This window comes from Lepeophtheirus salmonis, chromosome Z (genome assembly GCF_016086655.4).
Source record: "Lepeophtheirus salmonis chromosome Z, UVic_Lsal_1.4, whole genome shotgun sequence".
NCBI lineage: Eukaryota > Metazoa > Arthropoda > Copepoda > Siphonostomatoida > Caligidae > Lepeophtheirus > Lepeophtheirus salmonis.
This window is the reverse complement of record NC_092584.1, coordinates 2,154,678-2,174,843: the sequence shown is the minus strand read 5'-3', so window position 1 is coordinate 2,174,843 and position 20,166 is coordinate 2,154,678. Positions and strand designations below refer to the sequence as shown.

At 31.8% G+C, this 20,166-nt stretch overlaps 1 non-coding gene across 1 annotated transcript; it reads left to right on the top strand.

The window, feature by feature from the left end:
* The first annotated feature begins 15,889 nt into the window (after positions 1 to 15,889).
* TRNAV-CAC (transfer RNA valine (anticodon CAC)) lies at positions 15,890 to 15,962 on the top strand. The gene has a single exon. It is a non-coding gene; the product is annotated as a tRNA-Val (tRNA).
* Positions 15,963 to 20,166: the final 4,204 nt, after the last annotated feature.

The following is a 20,166-nucleotide window of genomic DNA, read 5'->3' as shown; positions in this document are numbered from 1 at the left end:
GGTACCGCGTATTACGCGCATATATATTGAATTATTTCCTTTCTCCTTTTCTACTTAAATTTAGCTTTTGATACTTACGTTTTGAGTAGTAAATATGAAAACAAACATCAAAATATACGTATATAATGCAATATCAAAAGATATGATGATTACTTGCAACACCTTTACAACTAAAATACTCATAATGTGAGACAGAACTGAGCAATGACGTTCAAATATTGTTAAAATATATTTTTAATCTACACTAATAAAAATTATACAAATCTTGTATCTTGATTCAATAGTTTTAAAGGAACAGCATGGGAAAAAAAAAAAAATCACGATATTTTACAGATTTTCAAATCAAAACTTGTTCATAAAGTATCGCAATTTGACAATTGAATTACTTTAATACAAATTAAATTTATTTTATATAATAATATCGTTTCATATTCATAAATTAGGGCTTTGATTTTTCGAAAATAGTAATTATTTTTTTCAACACATCTAAAATGTCATACTTGTCTAAAAAACTAATATATAATAATATGGATATACTTTTTTTAAAACATAATTAAATTAAATTTAAAAACTATACCAAGCTCTAGCAAGACTTCTTTTCATTTACGTAATCTATGACGTATTTGTGAGATAAGGAAATGAAACCAAAAAGGATGATGAAATTGAGTAAAAGGTATAATGAAATAGACTTTAGTGGTACAAATTCACTGACAGAATTTACTGCAACTTCAGAAGGTATGAACAATATCCACAGATCGGGATTTCATTTCTACAAACTATTAAAGACTTTTGATGACGTACATTCACCCCCCGTAGTGACAGGAATTGTGAAGGTCAAACGAGGTGAATGTATATAACCTCTTCAGTCAAGAAATTTAAAATGGTTTCAAAATCTAAACTAATCCAAACTATATATAAACAAACTAAACTAATCCAGAATTTATCCAAACAAACTAAACTAATCCAAACTAAACTAATCCAAACTAAATCCAAACAAACTAAACTAATCCAAACAAACTAAACTAATCCAAACTAAACTATTCCAAACAAACTAAATTAATCCAAACTCAATCCAAACAAACTAAACAAATTCCAATTTGATTTTTTTTTATATTTCAGTAGGAAGAGCACCACAACCCAGTGGTGCTTTTTTTAGTTACTATACATAGTGGGAACCCCAAAATTGTAGTAGTATAACAAAATTATGAACACCAGATTTTTATCAAATCAAAAAGGGACAAATCAAAACAAATTTGTGATATACTTAAATGCTCTACTTGGGAATTCAATATGCCTCCTTAACAATCAATAACTGCCTTCACACGTCCGCAAATAGATTGGCAGCTTATGAAGATGAAGGCCGCGTTCATGTTCTACCAGGCTGTCATGATGATAGCCATGAAATAATCTATAATAAAATGAGAGGTGCGGAAGAAATTCTTCTCCAAAACGCCCCAAAAGCAAATTCCAAGAGTTGAGAGGGACACATGGAGGCAGGCCAGAATCAAGTCATATTGTTGGTTTCTTCGGGGCTGTATAGGAGTATAATTTGACTTTTTGATATTCTAGGCATTCCAAATGGAAATGCTAACTTTCTTTACAGACTTTTTGGGACTGAGACCTGTGCGTTATTTTTTCATTTCATCGGCCCGGTTCATTTTTTACATTTATAGACGTACCATAAAAATAAAACTTGTTTTTTTTTGTTTTATCGGTCGTTTTGTTGCGTAACCAAACATATTATTCAAAAATTTATCATAATAAAATCGTGCAAAGAGTGATTACTAATAGTATTGGGAGCCTCACTCTTTACTGCATTTTATGTGACAATATATTAACGGAGTAAAATCGTACAGGGTTACCAATCGTTTGTTTTTTTTTAATATTGTCTGGAGCCTTCAGACACTTTTACATTAATTCATTAAGTGCTCAGCTTTTGTGATAGAAACGGTTGAACATATCACTTTTATAAGTTACAAATTGACATAATAAGTACGAAAGATTCAAATGATTTAATAGCAAAAGTCAAGATTTAAGCTTTTTGGTTGTGAAATGAAACATAATTTGTTAATAAAACTCTTGGCTACTCTTATTTGAGTTTTTCTTTAATCAGCTCTACAGAGAATGTGTATGGTTTACACCTTTTCCCTGTATAAGAATAAAAGAATACAAAATACATTAGTAGTAGGGATGGATGTAATCGTCCATAATGATTGATGACGTACCAAAAAAAAAAAAAAAAAAAAAAGAAGCAAATACAACCTAAAATAACGTGATTACAAGTCTGATGAATGAAAGTAGAAGTACAGAAAAAAAAAACATTATCTCATCCAAGAAATTAGTCCTTTCTTTCCCTTTTTCTTCAAGGCTATTGAATGTTTGTTTTATGTATGTAAAAGACTAGATCTTTCCTCCACAAAGACATATATTAGACACTTTAGTTTATGGGTTGAAATTGGTTTCTTCACTTGCCTAAGATCTTTTCTTATGTGAACTATCATCAAAAGACTTTAAAAGTGTTTAAGGCCTCTTAAGGAACTTTTAATGTGGTAAAAGCCATTTTAATTCCGAAAAATTGGGATTTTGTATGGTCAAAATATAGCATTTTGTTTGTTTCTAGTACAGTTTTAAATGTCTATAGGAAATCTCTATGAGGTTAAATTACAGTTGGTAAAAGTGTTGGTGGTAAAAATTACTTAGAACCCTGAGGAATTGTACTTACTAGTTTACGGCACATAATATGATTAAAAAGTAGAACTTTCTGTTTTCTATGGCCTATGAGGCCACAAACTTTGCTAAAGCCAGTTTTTTATTGTGCCCATCTGAAAAGGTCCTTGTGGAGTGAAAAATGTTAATCAGGCTGAAAATAGGACAGTCTAATCTATACTCATACACAAAGAACCAGCACTCAAAAGAGAAAAGGAGATAGAAAGAGAATCAAAACTCAACTCAATAGTCATAAATCTAATTGAGGAAATGACCTCATTTCCTTGCCTCATTGAAGGTACTAAAAATAAACATATTACACGCAAAATCAAGCATTTTTATTTTATTAGTGGGGATCAGTTTGCCAGGACCATTCATTTCACGGTCAACTAACAAAAAGATCTGCAATTGAATTAATGTATACGGATATAAATAGTTCGTATTGTGGGCATTAAAAAAAAAAGAATAAAAATCCAGGTGGTAACACTGACAATTTGACAAATGGTTAAGAGCAGAGCAGCTTAGATGTCATCATGCCCTTTATCAGATTAGCCACAAACTGCTTGGAGAAGAGGAGAAAAAGACTATTTCGTATAGATCAGCAAGTCTTGAGAATTATATGCCTCTATGTTTGTTTTTTTTGGAAATTAAAAGATATACCTACTTAATTATTCTACTACTAAATGTACTTAATTTTAAAATATTAAAGTGTCATCCTTATTCAACCTCAAGTTAAGTCAAGTTTCAAATTATAGTTAAGATATCCTCATCTCAAAGGAAAAAGACTCTTTTTGTTTACAATCATGTCCTTGATTACATAAAAGTATATGTGGTCACCTTTTTGCTAAAAGGTCTTACAAAATATATACATATATCCTGGTGTAAAGAGGTTGACATTAACTATTAGTAGAACAATTGAAATAATTACTTTCGAAACTATTATTTTCAGTATGCATTGGAAACAATGAATTCCTAATGTTGAAAGAAAATCGAGTTAAATTTTATACAAAAATTGGGAAGGGTTTACTTCAAGTCATAGCTGGAAAAGCTAGTCATTCTAGCTGTGTCATTTTTTCCATTCACTGGGACATTGGAGATAATGAAAACTATCCATGCAAATTGAAAAAAGACTTGGCCAATCAATCTTGGTATATCGCAACACGCACCATTAAGGAATTTATTACGCTCCAAATAACTTTATACAAAAAGATACACTAATCCCCTCCACCTAAACAAAGGCTAACTCTTCCACGAAACGAGACTTTCTTATCACATAACTATATAAAGATACTTTTAAGAATAGTTTTTATTTTAGATCGACAAGTTATTGTAGTTAACAACTTCTATGCCGTTGTCAGGGAAGTGAGAACATCCGCAAGCGATTTTTAGCTAATTCTCAATATTATTTTTATTACTTTTTCTTTGCACTTTCACGTTATATTGACAAATTTAATATTCTTATCTTAAAGCTTTACTTTTACTTCAGACTTTGAAATAAACGAAGTATTTGCTTCCCAAACTTTATGACCTACAAAAGGAATACTTCCCTTGTCCTTAAGTACAAAGATAATATGCACTTTGCTTAGAAACTGTTTGTCCTGTTTGTAGCGTATCAAAAAGTACGATCAAAATTAGGACTCTCCATGTACAGGTATGAATGGAGAAACATGTGCAAATGTGCAATGTAAGGATGATCTATTTAGTCTCTAAATAACTATAAAACGTTTTTCCACCATCAAATTAATAAGAAAATTGATGCTGATTGATTTTTCTAGCTAACTCTTCTCCTTTTCCTTCCAACCAACCTTTCTCAATCATTTTGAAACAAGCTTTATATCAATCATACGTCGACTATTATAGTCTTTGATTATCCCTGTTGACTTAAATCTCTCATATAGTATATTCCATGGCATTAACTTGAGTGACTGTTTCCAAGCTGGGATATTGTTATCTATGTATGCACACATATGTAAATATATTGTTGTGCGCATTGCAGATTATTGAAGTTTTTGCATGAAATAGATGAACATATATAAGAGCAAAAAATCTCCTGTATATCTGAGAGAAAAAGATTCACTTGATATATTAAATTAACTCAGACAAAGTCGATAAATTTCAATAAACTTTTTTTTTGAAATAAATCTAAGGATTTTTCAGCTTTATTTAATGGCTAAAACTAACGTATTTCTGGACTTTCTACTCGTGTGTGCTTATATGATGTACAGTGTTTGCATCATTCTATAATATCTACAACATATACTAATAAATAAATGTCTGTCTGTCTATATATTTCTGTGTCGGATGAGGACTCAAAAAATATATATATATCAGTAATAATAAGGGACGCATTGAAGATGGCAAAATCTCACTAGATAGACAGTATTGGTGCATCTATTATTAAAAGGCCCTTCAGTAAACTGGGGATCTGAGTCTTTAACAGGGATTTGAAACAGTATTTGGAAAACCTTTTTATTTCTCATTTACAAAAGGGGGTTTGATATCGAATGGCTATATCCTCACACAACAATATATACAATACTTTCGGTGGTTATCAATTGCAAATTCAAATCTTCTTCCTATGGTTTATAAAGAAACAATGGATCTTCAAAATTCTGATAGGTGATTGGCAACAAATTTCAGAATAACACCCTTGATAGCAAGACTATAGGTAGTTATGTGGATTGTAAGGGCTAATAAAAAGATAATACCTCAAAAAATGTAGTCGATGGTCAAGAGATCAAGTTCAATTATGGAGAGTTTCCATAAGAATAGGATATCCAGAATTAGAAGGGCAACTCCTCTGCCGAATAAAAGGAAGGAGCAACATAAAACAATGAACTAGGAAAGTGTTGAAATTTAATTTGGTAATTTTTTATATTGTTAAAAATAATGGCTTTTGAACTGGATAAACGAAGTAATATTAGGAAACTTTTAGATGTAGGCAAGTCACTAAGAAAGATTTCAAGACAATGGGACTGTCCCGGTCTAATATTTGCAATATTTATAATCAGAGTGTGGACCAGTGGCGCCAGAACTATATGGAACATTTCCCCACCGCACCCAGCATTGCTTACTTAATAGTAGTGTGCTTACATATCCCAGGATAATGGTGGAACCATTTCTGTTTGTATACTTATTCGTTGATAAAACTAAGTACATCTGTGCCATGTTGCGGATATTAATACTTTATTTAATTTGTACAAAAAACTACGTTGAGTGACCGGGTGGACAACCAGTCCTCTCTGGAGTATACCAGTCGTGGAGAAATGAATTCTATGGCAGGACTTTCAAAAATATCAAATAACTTTTTTTATCATCCGTACTATCTTTAAAATAAATTGGAAGATTACTTCGTAATAAGATTTAGCCAGTGAGTTATATAAAGATTCAAATACTTCCTGGCACATCAGTAGTTACAAAATCGTGTGTATTTTGGACATGTCAAAAAATAAAGCGATAGTTAAAATGTTTTGTTTTGGGAAAGCAGATTACCTGTACTGTCGTTTCATAAGAGTAAATCATTTTTTATCAATGTTAAAAAATTATCAAATCGAAGTTTGTAAAGAAAATTGCAAAATAGTAATTACAAAAAATAATTGTAAAGAGAAATACAAACCTACTAACACCTCTAGAAAATGCAATTGTCACGGATTTATCTTCTTTCCAATACATTTTTGATTTAAAATAAATTTAGAAACCGTCCTCATTCGTATTGTTGTTTTTTTTTTTTTTATAACATTAGCTCAACCCCTAACCCCTCTTAATAATCACCAGCAAATTCATAATCCCTCCCCCAATAAACAGCAAAGTCATTCAAAAGAAGCACACAGACAAAATTTCATCCTCCTATTTCCAACAGTGTGGGCACCTATGAAGGCCACACTCACAAACTCTATTTTATATATATATACAGAAAAATAATTCACGCAGTTTCTTTTTAAGGAAAAACTATATCACGTCAACCTATACATTTATGTTTATTAATAGAAAATATTGAGAGTATAGGATTTATTTAAGATATAAATAAATATACCTACATAAAACAGCGTTCTTTATTTTACAAAAGGGAATATTGAATTGATCCTATACAAAAGTAAAATTTAGTTTGTAGCATGTAAAACAGACAATAAGAGTCACTTGATTCTGTTTAAAAACTCTTTCCATTTAAAATAATCATTGTTTGTTGTATTCCTACGCATGAGATTGAAAGATTATTCTAAAAATTAGTACATAATCACGGATCTAAAGGATATTATACAAATTTGAGAAGTGAATATATACTATTATATAAATTTTCGATAAGTTATTTTCATAGTGTAGTGGTTTAGCAAAAAATTCCGATTGAAAAAAGTTATGAAAGGTGGTCAAAGTGTTTATTAAGAAGAAAGAAAAAGAAACCGGCTCCGCCCGGGTACTAACCGGAGACCTTCTCCATGTAAAGCAGACGTGAAAATCATTACACTACAAAACACGGAAAGTATATTTAAATATTTGATATATTTAGTAACTTATCAAGATTTGTTCACAATTTTCTTACTTTAAATCCTTTATAGACCTGTGATGATGAACTAATTGTAGTTTAGCCTTTGAATTATATGTATATTCTTGGCGTAGGAGCAAATTTTCCGAAACTTAATTATTTAAGAAAAAGTGTGTAAATCTCCACACGAATTACTTTTTATTTAAAAAAAAAAAAATACGTATACAACAAACGGTATTCATCTATTTATTGACTAGCATCAAACACAAAAAACGAAACCTTGTTCTCGTCTTCTAGATGTATGTATTTTATATTACCACAGGATATTTCAACATCTTATTCACACAATTTTGTCCAGGGATTTAAAATCAAGTGAAAATGGCTTGATAAGGACTTGCCATAAACAAAGGCACAGTTTTAAGCAATAATATTTGGGGTCAAGAGATTTATAAGACAGAGCTTACCCAAAGTATATATATATATACTCTACACTTTACCAAAATGACAAAAAATGAGAAATTTCTAGTGCCGGATATTATTTATTATGCAATTTATTCCACAACACAAGAATACAGCCATCAAACGTACAACAAAATGGTCTTTCATGGACGCATTTTTTTTTAATACCAGTAAAATATCGAAAAAAAGGATTTTTTTATGGTATTGATTCATTGAAATTATCGATTTGAATCCAGTTACAGAATGATGGATGTAGGTATGATAGATAAAAAATATATTTTGCAACAATATTTTAACAAATTTTCTTTAAAATGTCTCATGGTATGAGTATTTTAGTTTCAAGCATGCTGGCGATATATAAATTTTATCTTTTGTTATCGTATATTACGCGCATGTATTTTGACGTTTATCTTCATTTTTATAACTCAAATAGGAAATATATTATTACTAAATATACTTTTGTTGTTCATTTATGCTAAATAAGACATCCTTTTTTACCTATTAAATCATTTTATAATGTAGGGCCCCTCAAAAAGAGTTAGCATAATTTTTGGACCATCGAGATGAGTTATTATAAGATATAGGGATAATTTATAAGTATAAAGCTTACACACTTTTCGAACAAGTCTATGAACCAATATTTTCTGTAATAGTTACACTCTGAGCATGTTCTACTTTATTTACTATTAAGCTCTAAGGAAGCAGATATACCCTTCAGGATATCAAAAATAAGAGACATAAAGGTTTAAGGGATTTGGAAGATATCTGTGTACTGCCAAACTGTTCAGCTACCCTCAATTAGGATTCTACTAACATTAGCTATCTGCTCATTTTTATTCCAACCCCAAAAAGTTTAAAATTAAGTGTGAAAGGAAAACTTTGTTAAGGCTTTAGTAAGATAAATTTTTTTACTGATTTATAGGATATTTTCATTTTTTATTTTAAATTGAATATTATTCTGTCTCCTTTTGTGACTATTTTTGTAATTTACACAATATGTAATTAACCTTTCCGATTGTATATTTGAGACATATAAAAGGAATTCTTCGTAATGGAGAAAACGTGTTCAGTCCTTTTATGTATGTCATCATCATGTTTGAATGCACAGTAAACATTCACACAAATAAACAACAAAAACACATAAATCTAGATTTTAATTTCAAAAACAAAACACAAAGTATATAAATCCTAATTTATCATTGAGATGGAATGTGTCAAATGAGGCAATGGAATTTCAAGGGTATCTATTAGTGTTAGGTTTCGGTCTGGAAATCATAAACTAGTTTGACACTGTTAACGAATTAGTTCGGGTCAACAAAAAGCTGGGTCTGGAACGGTCTCATATAAAAATTCGGTCTAGACCCATCCAAAGGAAAAGTTTGGTCTCGATGAGTCCGAAAGAAAAATTCAGTATAGTCCGCTCCCAAAAAAATCAGTCTAGACCCCTTTTACAAATAAAATGTTTATAACATGACATCCTATGTCATTTTAAAATACAATGAAGTTAAAACAGAGATACCTCGGATTAATTTTGATCTTCCTATTGTTTATATATATACAGTATTTGTTTTTTGAAGTTATCCTGTACTTTTGAGATTTTTTTGGAAAAAAATTAATGACAGTTGCTTGATCTAAAAACAAAATTGATCTCTCATAATATGCGAACGATAAAAGGGTCCATAAATTGAGACCAAAAAAATTGGTCCATAAACTAAGACCGAATCAAAATCGGTCTATAAAGTGAGACCGAATCAAAATTCGTTTACAAAGTGAGACCACGGTCTGGACCGAAATATCAGTCCAAATCGGTATAGAAAAAATCACTTAATAGTATTTATGCTTGTTTAGACCTGGTGTAAGGGCAAATTTATATTTATTTTCGTACTTACAAGATTCTTTCTATACCGATTTGGATAGAGATTTCGGTCAACATCACGCTCTTACACTGTAGACTGAAACATAACCTTTTTCAAATGGTGAAATGACTTTTTTCAGGCTCAATCTATGAACCAATTTTCTACCCTATTCTCATTTATCACGGAATTACCTCAGCCACACAAAAATGTTTAGGGGTTGTGTACCAAAACGTGGACTGTTAATTTATATTACTTTTTTTCATGGAAATAGGAAGGTTTAGTGATTATTTTACATACACTAGTTCAACTGTCCTTTATATATAAGCGAACAATTATAAATATTTCATTATCGTGTATTCATGAGTGATCAAAAAGCCGAAAGGACGTACATCTCCAATATCCGGATACTAAAGTTGAGGTGGCGAAGATTATGGACAATGTGAAGTGCTCAAGGAGCCTGGTTTTAAAGGTGACCAATATAAAAAAGGATGGAGAAGACCTCTCCAGGAAAAAAGGAAGTGGTGGTCACAATTTAAAGAAGGATCCATATTTCTTGTCCAACTTGGGAAAGAAGAGCCCACCAAATCGATGAATCGACTAGCCAATTCCGTTTTTGTGGCTTGTAGGAACCAAGGAGGGATGTGTAGTGCGTCTTTGGACTGTATTCATACACAAGGACCCCGCCACACTTTCTTATAAAGCTTATTAAGGCACAGATTCTCAACAGGTTAGTAGACGAAATGATGTGGGTCCTTCCTAGCCAGATTCTAAACTTAGCTATTTTGAGCAATTTGGGGAGGGAAACCTGCAGAACTCCACAGCCAAATATGGACTCACTGAAATCTGCCATAATTGTTGTGTGGGGTAACTTGTATGATGAGTTTGTCGTCAACTCATGCTAGGCCTTCTGGTGACTTGCAGAGGCCATGGTTGCAAACTTAAGGTGGTCATATTGATTGACAAAGTGTTCAAAGGCCAAACATTGTCTGTCATACAAACACTGAGGCTTTCAAAGATACTACCAGCATGTACTGAGGGAGGACTACATCCATAGCGGGAACTAGGAATTCCACCACTGCCTTGAAGCCATCATTGCATCTAAGTGCAGTTACATTTATGACTAATAGAAGTCAGACACACACATATTTATGCTATTAATTTTGTTGAAATTCTTATATTATTAATAAACTATATCTTGTTGAACTTTTTTATTTGAAAGTAAATAGATTTTAATGTACCCCTCGGTAGACATCATTACGGGTAATAATTATTTGGGACCCTTATAAACAATTCACAGGTTTAGTTTACTTATTTAGGATTTCAATAAATGGGATGGGGGGATTCTAAAAATACCCTGAGATACAATTAGTCTCTGTTTAATTGATTAAACAATCGTAACAATCGCCGGTATGAGTTAAGGAACATGATTAAAAACAATCCAGAGGAACAAAAAGGATAAACATCGACATTTACAATAAAAGCTTCATTTTTGTAATTATACTTTATAAGATATTTACCTTCTCCGGGAAGGGATTATTAAATATCACTCGCAATATGAAACAAACTTTTAATGAATGTGACGCCCCAGTAATTAATCCATTATTTTCTTGGATATATAATATGGTGTAAAGTACTCCGAGTGACACATAAACAAGAATTATCAATAACATATTGAAAGTAGATTGAAATATTAATACTTAGTCATGGAAATTATGGGTATTTTTATGGTGTGTCCCTCTTTTTAGAAATTGGTAATCTTAGTGCTGTGTGAGTCCTTATTCGTTCAGTGCAGTCCATTCCTTGCACCAGTCCAATCAGTCCTTGGGGCCGATCTTTATGACAGTCGGTCCTTAAGACTTTCAGTACTATAAGTGAATTTACGTCATCAAGGACCAAACTTTTTAAGTTTTAGAACTAATATGCAGGACTGAACTTGACGGGACGTCAGTCTTTATTCCTAAATAAGGACTAAATCAACACTATGTTTGCTCATAAAAGGCGGAACTCAACCCTGAGGATTTGTTGTGGAATTATAACTGTAAGCTCTTCTTGGACTCAGAGTAGAATTGACGATCGACATCGGAGTAATTTTTGCATATATTCTTCTCTCTCCTACATATCAGCTACTTGCAGCTGATCTAATGTAACATCATGTCAGCTGAGATGCTTTTCTCGGAAATATTATTCAACTTGTCAGGAATACCATTATGAATTTTGGTTCCTTTTTTTTAAATGCCTAAAATACACGTCATTTTCCTTACTATTTACATTTATATGTGGTGATAAATTAATTAAACAATCAGTTTGAATGGTTTAATAACAAACAACTGCAGAGAAAATGATCTAAGGGATCTCATATTCCGCATAAAAGGTAATCTCCATGCTTGTCTTTGTTAAATTAGGCTCCCACTTCCATAGTTAATTTCTATTTTTAACCATGTATTGCATGTTCTTATTGGTCATTGTTTCAAATCCCCATCAATAATTTGTTTTAAAGCTTACGTTGCAAAATAGGCCCTTTATTTTTATTAACAAAGCCAGTGGCGTAGGTTGATCCACGATTCTCATTAAAAAACTAGACAAAATACATAGCTACTCCAAGAAGTAAAAACCAATGCCTTAAAGGCAATCAAATCCTTTATTAATGATTGCATTCATTTCAAAGGTACGCTAAAACATATTATATACATCAATCATATTAAAATTTGCAACCCAAATCTGCAAAATCACCAACAATTACTCCTTCACATAAATACAAAAATTAACAACACAGTCAAAAATAGTCAAGAAAGGGAATCTAATTAACTTTTTTTATAGCATTTGTTTATTTGATGAATGATTGATTTTATGCGTGGATAATTTACAACAAAAAAAAACAACAGACTCTCATTACTCAAAATCCCTGAATCTTATTTACACTGACTGAAACATCCATGTTGTAAATATATAAAATCAGATAAAGTGTAAGATATTGCTGGTTTCTTCTTGTATTAGATTTTTCATTTATTTATTTTTCCGGTAGAATTCCTTTTTTAAATTAAAATAAATAAGGAGAAAACGAAAAATAAATGAACATCGTTTGATGTTTCAAAACAGGGGTTGCTACTCTTTTTAGTTAAGGATTTGACTAGGGATTTAAACTTATTTATGACAGGGCTTTTCGTCACATTTATGATTATTTTCTTAAAGCTCCTTTGATTCTGAAGAGAAGTAAGAAGGGGGTCTGTTATTTGTAGTAATCCTTTCTTTAGTTTGGAAGAGAGCTCCTATTTATAAAAGACCGATTAACATCAAAATTTCTTGTGTCTGATAGAAAATGGATCTAATTAATCATACTTTTAAGGTGACACGAATTCTCTTAATTGTATGTTTTTTCATATAAACGCTCAATGAAACATTATGTCATCATCGTTTTTCTCACCCCCTTAAGTGTAAATAAAATATTGTTGGTTTCATTTGGGTATTCAGTGTGAATGCACATGTGTGTTGACAGGTTTTATATAGTCATTTTATTACTGACTGATGGATAATTTTTTTAGGCAGTTATATTTTATATTTTTTATAAAAAAAAAAAGATGAGAAAATATGTCACAAAGCATTGTACTTAACTCCCCTCACCCCAAGCCAGAAGAGGTTGTTTTAAACTGGACTAAAGCCATGGAGGATAACACTATCCCTCTTTAGGAGAAGGTTTGTGCAGGATGTCCTCGGAAAACCCGGAGCCTCGACAGCATCTGCCGTGTTCGTGACCTGATCAACTCCAAACCTCCACGGAACACTCAGCGAGTTGCAATAGTTATTGTTTACTGGAAAAGCCATTCATCTGATTCTGACGATTGTATCTTCTGTGTAGCGGGTGATTAAAAAGGTAATATAAGAGGACCTCTGGGAGCAAGTAAAAAAATTGCAACACCAGAAGGACGACGTAATAGCCTCACAAGGCTACTATGTAATATGATTCTACAGTTATTTATGGGCTTTTATAGAAAATTGAGTTGATGACTTATTCCAACATATATTCCAACTTTTTTAAAGCATATGAAACTGTTAATCAAGAAGCAAAAATATATATAGTTTTTGCCAATGTGAGATTGTGTTTTGGAAAACTTATTTGCGCCCTCACATCAAATACACAATCAGTACAATGATTAAAAAATTGTCAAAAAGATAAATTTGTTCATTTAGATCATGCGGGTAACTATTTTAGTGCAAACAAGAACCCAAAAATCACAATTTATTATGGTTATAGTTGCCGATAGAAAGATATGAAACAAGACCTTAAAATTTCATAATGCCCTATACGATAAATTAGTGTTTAAATATTGCTTTTTGAAGACCAGAGGCTAATATACTGTCCATCAGCAAAAATGGTACAATAACCTTATATGCTCTATTCAATAGAATTTGATCCCCTGACTGCAATATTTTTTCTCTCATAGTCTCGTGACCTTCAGAAAAAGGTCATACATTTTTTGTTATTTTTGCCTATTTTTAAGGTTCAAGGTTGTTTTAAAACCTCAGTGCTAAAGATAGGGATAAATTATGATAATGTATTTTAAAATTGACTCTTAAAAAGTTCTAAAACCATTTTTTTAAATGTTTGCATCATACTTTTATCTCGAGTAACCTTTGCTTAAAATGGAAAATAGGTGCTTTTTGTTCAGAGGCTCATAGCTTTAAAACGAACAGATTCAAAAACCTCAAAAGTATTGCATTTGATAGCTGAAAGTATGAACTTTAATTTAAAAAAACAAGCTTCTCCAAAAACGCTCTATATGGTTCTCAATTTAAGATAAGGCCATGACAATACTTCAAGGGAAAAACTCATTTATAAATTGATCTCATAAAAAAAGTCCATCAGTAATTCTATGCCCCAGCTAGAAGAGATAGAAAGAAAGACAGAAAAGAAAAAGAGAGATAGAAACAAAGACAGAGAAGAAGAAAAGAGATAGAAACAAAGAGAGAGAAAAGAAAAAAAACATTTTTCCCGAGGACTCCCTTGAATGTCCGTTTTTTAAAAATCCCTTACTCAATGCGGATATGCAACGAGTCCTCCTTTGCACATGAAGCTTGAAATAATTTATTAATACAGTTTGACACATGAGGCTTACTCTTATAATAAATTATATAATATTTCCATTGTTTTTCTTCTTTTTCGATTCCTCTAACTCTCCCAATTTGAACCTGACAGACTACTCCTTTTAAAGGGAGTTAGAAAGGTAAGCTTGCGACGCCCATCAACAGTTTGGACGACCTCAAAAAGTCGATAGAAAAGTGTTGGGACTATGTAAATCCCACCGACGTCGTCTCAGCTTACTCCTCCTTTCGGACCCACCTCGAAAAATGCATCCCCGCCAACGGCCGATACATCAAAAAATCATTTTCTCCCTCAATCGATGAAAAACTTTAGTACCATAAAAAAGTTCTGTAAATTAACAATTTCAGGAGTTATTGCCTATTAAAATATGTAAGTTAATATATAACATCTTTTTAGGCTAAGCCCTCTCACTCCCCTTCAAGGATGAAAGCCAGGAACACCCCTGACCAAATTTATTTAATTTTTAATTGTATATTCAGTTTTTGTTATTTTGGTGAAAACCATGGTGCACACAATACCTTTTTAAAGTTTTATCCGTGCAAATTATCCGATCCAAACAATTAAAAAGCATATTTGTATCAAAAAGCTCTTTTTTTTTGTTTTGTTATTTGAATTATGTCTTTTTTTCTTTAGCATTCGATCTCGATTATTAACTTAATAGACAAAAGTTACAAAAGATAAATAAACTGCGAATAAAGGAGACAAAAATCATCAAAATGCGACCTTTCAACGAATTATTCTCGTCATGAGGCATTCTTATAAATATTGAGTAAGAATATTTGTGTCAACCAAACTATTTACTTCATTTTATTAAACATCAAACTACCCAATCAGAGCTTGTATTTTGCATGTCTTAATAGTGATAAACTCTGAGGTCAAAAGCTCAAAGAATGATCCAATAAATTTGGAAATGTTCAGTATTTGTTTTTTTATTAAATATTTGAATTAAATATTTTTAAGTGACCCCCTTTGTAAGAAATTAATGCAGTTAAAACTTTCAAACTCTTTTTGTCGACAATTTGGTATAAGTGTTTTTGTAAACTATTGGCAAGAAATACATTTTTCGGTATTATTAGTTTTATTGGAAGTATTTTCAGTCAAAAAAGAATGAATTCTAAACTTAATTACATTGAAGTTTTAGTATGATATCTCATCAACCCGTCACTTTGGCAGTGATGCTATTCATAACAGGAACATAAATGTATATTTCTATGAATAGGTAAAAAAATATTTTTTTAATTTTAAAAGTAACCAATACTTAATTATTTAATATATTGCGGAGAGTCAAGAGGTTTCGTAGTGTAGTGGTTATCACGTCTGCCTCACACGCAGAAGGTCCCCGGTTCGAGCCCGGGCGGAACCATGTTTCCTTTTTAACATTCTTTTTTTTAAATTTTCCCTAAAACATATATAGATATGATAAAACGAAATAATTATATGAGTTTAATTTTTTAATTCAGGTACCAAATCTTTTAAAACTAATTCCATACTTTCAAAAGTCTTTAATGTATGTCGAATAATCTGAATTTATTTTTAAATGATACTATAGATGTTTAATTATTTAATAAATGGTTTGGTTCCCTTTATGATGTAAATTTAGCCCTTTTCATTTCCTATCCATCCTTTTTTTCTCGAAAATATGTTCTGGAAAGGCTCAAAATTAGCCTGCTATCATATACTCTACAAGAGATTAGAATGATTATATAATGAGAGGGATAAAACATATACAATGATTTTTGTCCATTGACTTTTCGCTGCCTGATGGAAACGAATGTTGTCTACCAGGTCAATGAATTATGAATATAATAAATACGAATGTCTGTCTGTGTGTTTTGGATTCACAGCCAAAGAAATGAATGGATATTTGCTGTAAAATTTTATTAAGGTTCTTAAAGCTCATAAGATTGTTTAAGTAATAATTTATTTGCCCCTTAATGCCATGGTGCCCTTAATGCCATAGCCTTTTTCTAGAAATGAATTTTTTAAAGTATTTTGAAGATGAAGTTGTGAAATACAAGTATTGCTTTAGTAATATAGACAATATTTCTCCTTTGTGTTCAAGAGTAATCACTAAAGGGTTAATTTTTACAATTTTAATTATATTTATCTTTGATAAAACTACGAAACCAAAAATCCTGCGACACATCTTAAATATCTAAAATAAGGGCACATTATTTTGTACTTATCAATTAGGAATAGATATGAAAAGATCACTTTTTGATCATTGCATCATATTTGTGACGGGTCATGAGGTTTTAGCAATTCCCACACAAAAAATCAATTTTTGAAAACTAAAATTGCCTTAGATATTTCAAACTCTACCAAAGTGAGTTTTGTATTAATGAGCACATTTTTTTTTTTTTTGCAGGAAAAAAAATATTAATATGAAAAAAAACACCATATAATGTCCAAAATGGCTAAAATTTCCTACTTTAACAATATATTCTTTTAACTTATTTTTTTTTGTCATTTGCTTTGTGAAGCAGAGTGGTAACAAATTTTTTTTCCGCCATTGCTTAGCCTGAACAGCATTTTTTCCGGTAATCAAACAGTATAAAATTAAAATAAGAATTTTTTTTTCATCAATGGCTTTGTATTTAAAAAAAGTACCGTATCATTTAGCATAATAACTCACAAACGAGAGAACAGATGATCAAGAAATTTTGACAACTGTCTTTTGAAGCCTGGTACAAAATAATAATAATGTGGCGAATTAGAAAAAAATACCGTCAACTTTGTGTGAAGCCCATGCGTTTTAGCTCATTTATTACTTATACCGGTCCCATCGTTATTATGAATAAATTCGCTGGTTAATAATTCTTCATGGGCGTTCCATAAAGATGGATCTCACCGCAATAAAGATGGATCACACCGCAAAGAAAACCGGAGAGTGACTCTAAGCTAACACTCCCTTCTGAAAAAGGACTGTTGGCCAAGGCAGAGCCCCGACCTCAGCTCCCCACAGTATTCCATCATGTACGTGGAGTTCAAGGCCTGCAGGAGACGCCACAGAAACACTACGCTATGAAGACCTCTGTCAACAAGGCCTGGTCCTCCAGGATCTCCAACATCTTCCACCACCCCCTAAAGCTCACCAATAATTCTGAGGGCGGATATATTGACTAAAAAATCCTCTTTGAGTTTCAATAAATAATTAATAAACTGGTTTTCCTAATTTGCCCAGGATCCTGCCCTGGACTTCTATATTGTGTCGGTGGATATTGGTCAAACATAATGCATGACCCGGTACATACTACACATTCTCTATAAGACTCTTTTGTCCATTAAAAAACAACACAAAATGTATTTTTCAGGAAATATGCACAATAAAAGATTGAGAGAAAAAATCCAGATGTTTCCTTATCCCCACAACGATTTGATGGTGATTATTATCAACATCAATTAAACACCAAGTAAGTATTGAAAATATAATTCACATAAACACGAAATAATAACCATTTCTCATCCCAAAAAAGAGGAAATAGTTATTGAGAAAGTAAGAAAAAAAGATAGAGACTAAGGATATAACGGACAATTAAATTGCAGTTCCATGTTTTATACTGTTCTTTGCCATCAATATTTTTGGCTTTGAACGTATCATTCTCTAAATTTTAATCCAGTTCCTCAATTTAGCTTCAGATCTGTAGAAATAGTGCTTATGAAATAGCAGGAACAAGTAGGGAGAGGTAGAGACAGGCCTGTCCCTATTTTTTAGCCCGCCCGGGTTGTTTGTTTTTAAATTCGGAAACTTCAAATGCAATTTTTTTTATACTGAGCTATTGTGATATATTCTAACTCTTGTGGTATGAACCTCATTTTATGCTACATTCAATTACATTCACAACCTGATTGAACGGTTCTGTGTGCTTATAAAAGTCATCAAGTAATCTTGAAGATTTGTTCAGAAGTGATAATTTGAAGTCCTTGTTTGACTTAGAATAGAATTGAGTATCGAAAACGGAGTAGTTAATCCCTATGTCGTTTCCCAACTTATTTTTCTCCCCCACGTCACAGCTGCTCGTAACTGATTTGAGGAAACGTCATGACGTCAAAGCCGCTCTCTCCTAACACATTCTTTAAATTGTCAGGGTTACCATGTTGACTTTCTGTTCCTGTTTTTAGCCAGTCTAAAATACACCCAATTTTTCGTCAATTATGTTGTTACTAATTTTAGAACAACTTTTGGAGGTAAATTTTATATTTGATATATAGGGTAGCAAAATGTAGGAGGCAGCCACTAAGGAGTGAGTGTTTCATCAGGGGTTCCTTTTGGATAAACGAAAAATAAAGATAACACTTCATTCTTGTTGGTGCCTTAATACAAATTTACAGATTACTAAGCCGTTCTATTACGTAATGCGTATAAAAGTTGCCTAGTAATCTATTTCGTCAAGCAGTCAATATTATCTTGCGGATGTCCCTGAATAAGGCTACCAATTTTTTTTGTTTTTTGTAAGCAGTTTAGCTTTGAAAAATTAGATTTGCGCTAAATTTGAAATAAATATTTATTTATTACTTTATTTTATGAAATGATTTGACATTAAATTTAAATAAATTGGCTCTTTGGCCCATTAGAATATTTTAAATGTCAATGCGGCCCATTATATTAAAAGATTGGACATCCCTGTAATAGGCAGTCCATAGTGAGATGCCAACAGTATTTGCATCCTTCTCCGTTGTTCCTAATTTAAAAGTTCACAAGCCAGTTGGGACTCGTGGCATCCCTAATACAGACAATGACTTGCTCTACTTTAGTTCCATATGTTACGAGTACATCTCAAAGAATCCCTCCTTCACTTGAGGCACCATATATAGATATACAAACAATATTTTCCTTTTTAACGTCTCTGAAACACGCTTCACACTCAAAGCAAGATTTATTTTTATTAGGTGGTTATTCGTTCCTACTAACCTACCACATTTATTTAAGTTCCTTAGTTCATACAAAAAATAAACTTAATTGTTTTTTTTTCTGTTAAACGAAAGAAAAAATAAAGCCTAAACCTTTTCATACAGAATGTGTTGCACATATAATATATTTATAACTGTACTTTTTTACCAGATTGTTAAGCCATGGGAAGTCGATCATTATGTTTGTTGGGAGTCTTATTAACATGTTGTAATTAAGCAGAGATTGAACAGGGTTTTGTAGAAGAAGAGACTCATTGAAAAAGTAATTGCTCATGGATAGTATTTGTGTGAATAAAAGTGTTGGGATCTTTGAATCCCTTCTATAGCGCAAGGAAATAGGCAATTTAGCTGTTAGCCAGGGTTTTTTTATTTTTTTTTGTGCTTTAGTCAAAATGAGATGACAAGACCATCTCGCAGAGCCTTTCATAAAGTATGCAATTCAATTTTAATTGGACAGTAAATAATTAAGTATGATTAAGCAAATCCTACGGTACCAATCAAAGCTCTATAACTCCAATATTACCTGCAATCCATGCTTGTTTATTAAAAAATTGCAAAATCTATCAGCTTTCATACACTGTATATTAAGTTGCGATACGTCATCAAACTACAACAATGGAGGGGGAACTACAACGAATTGCAGATTTTCTCCATGC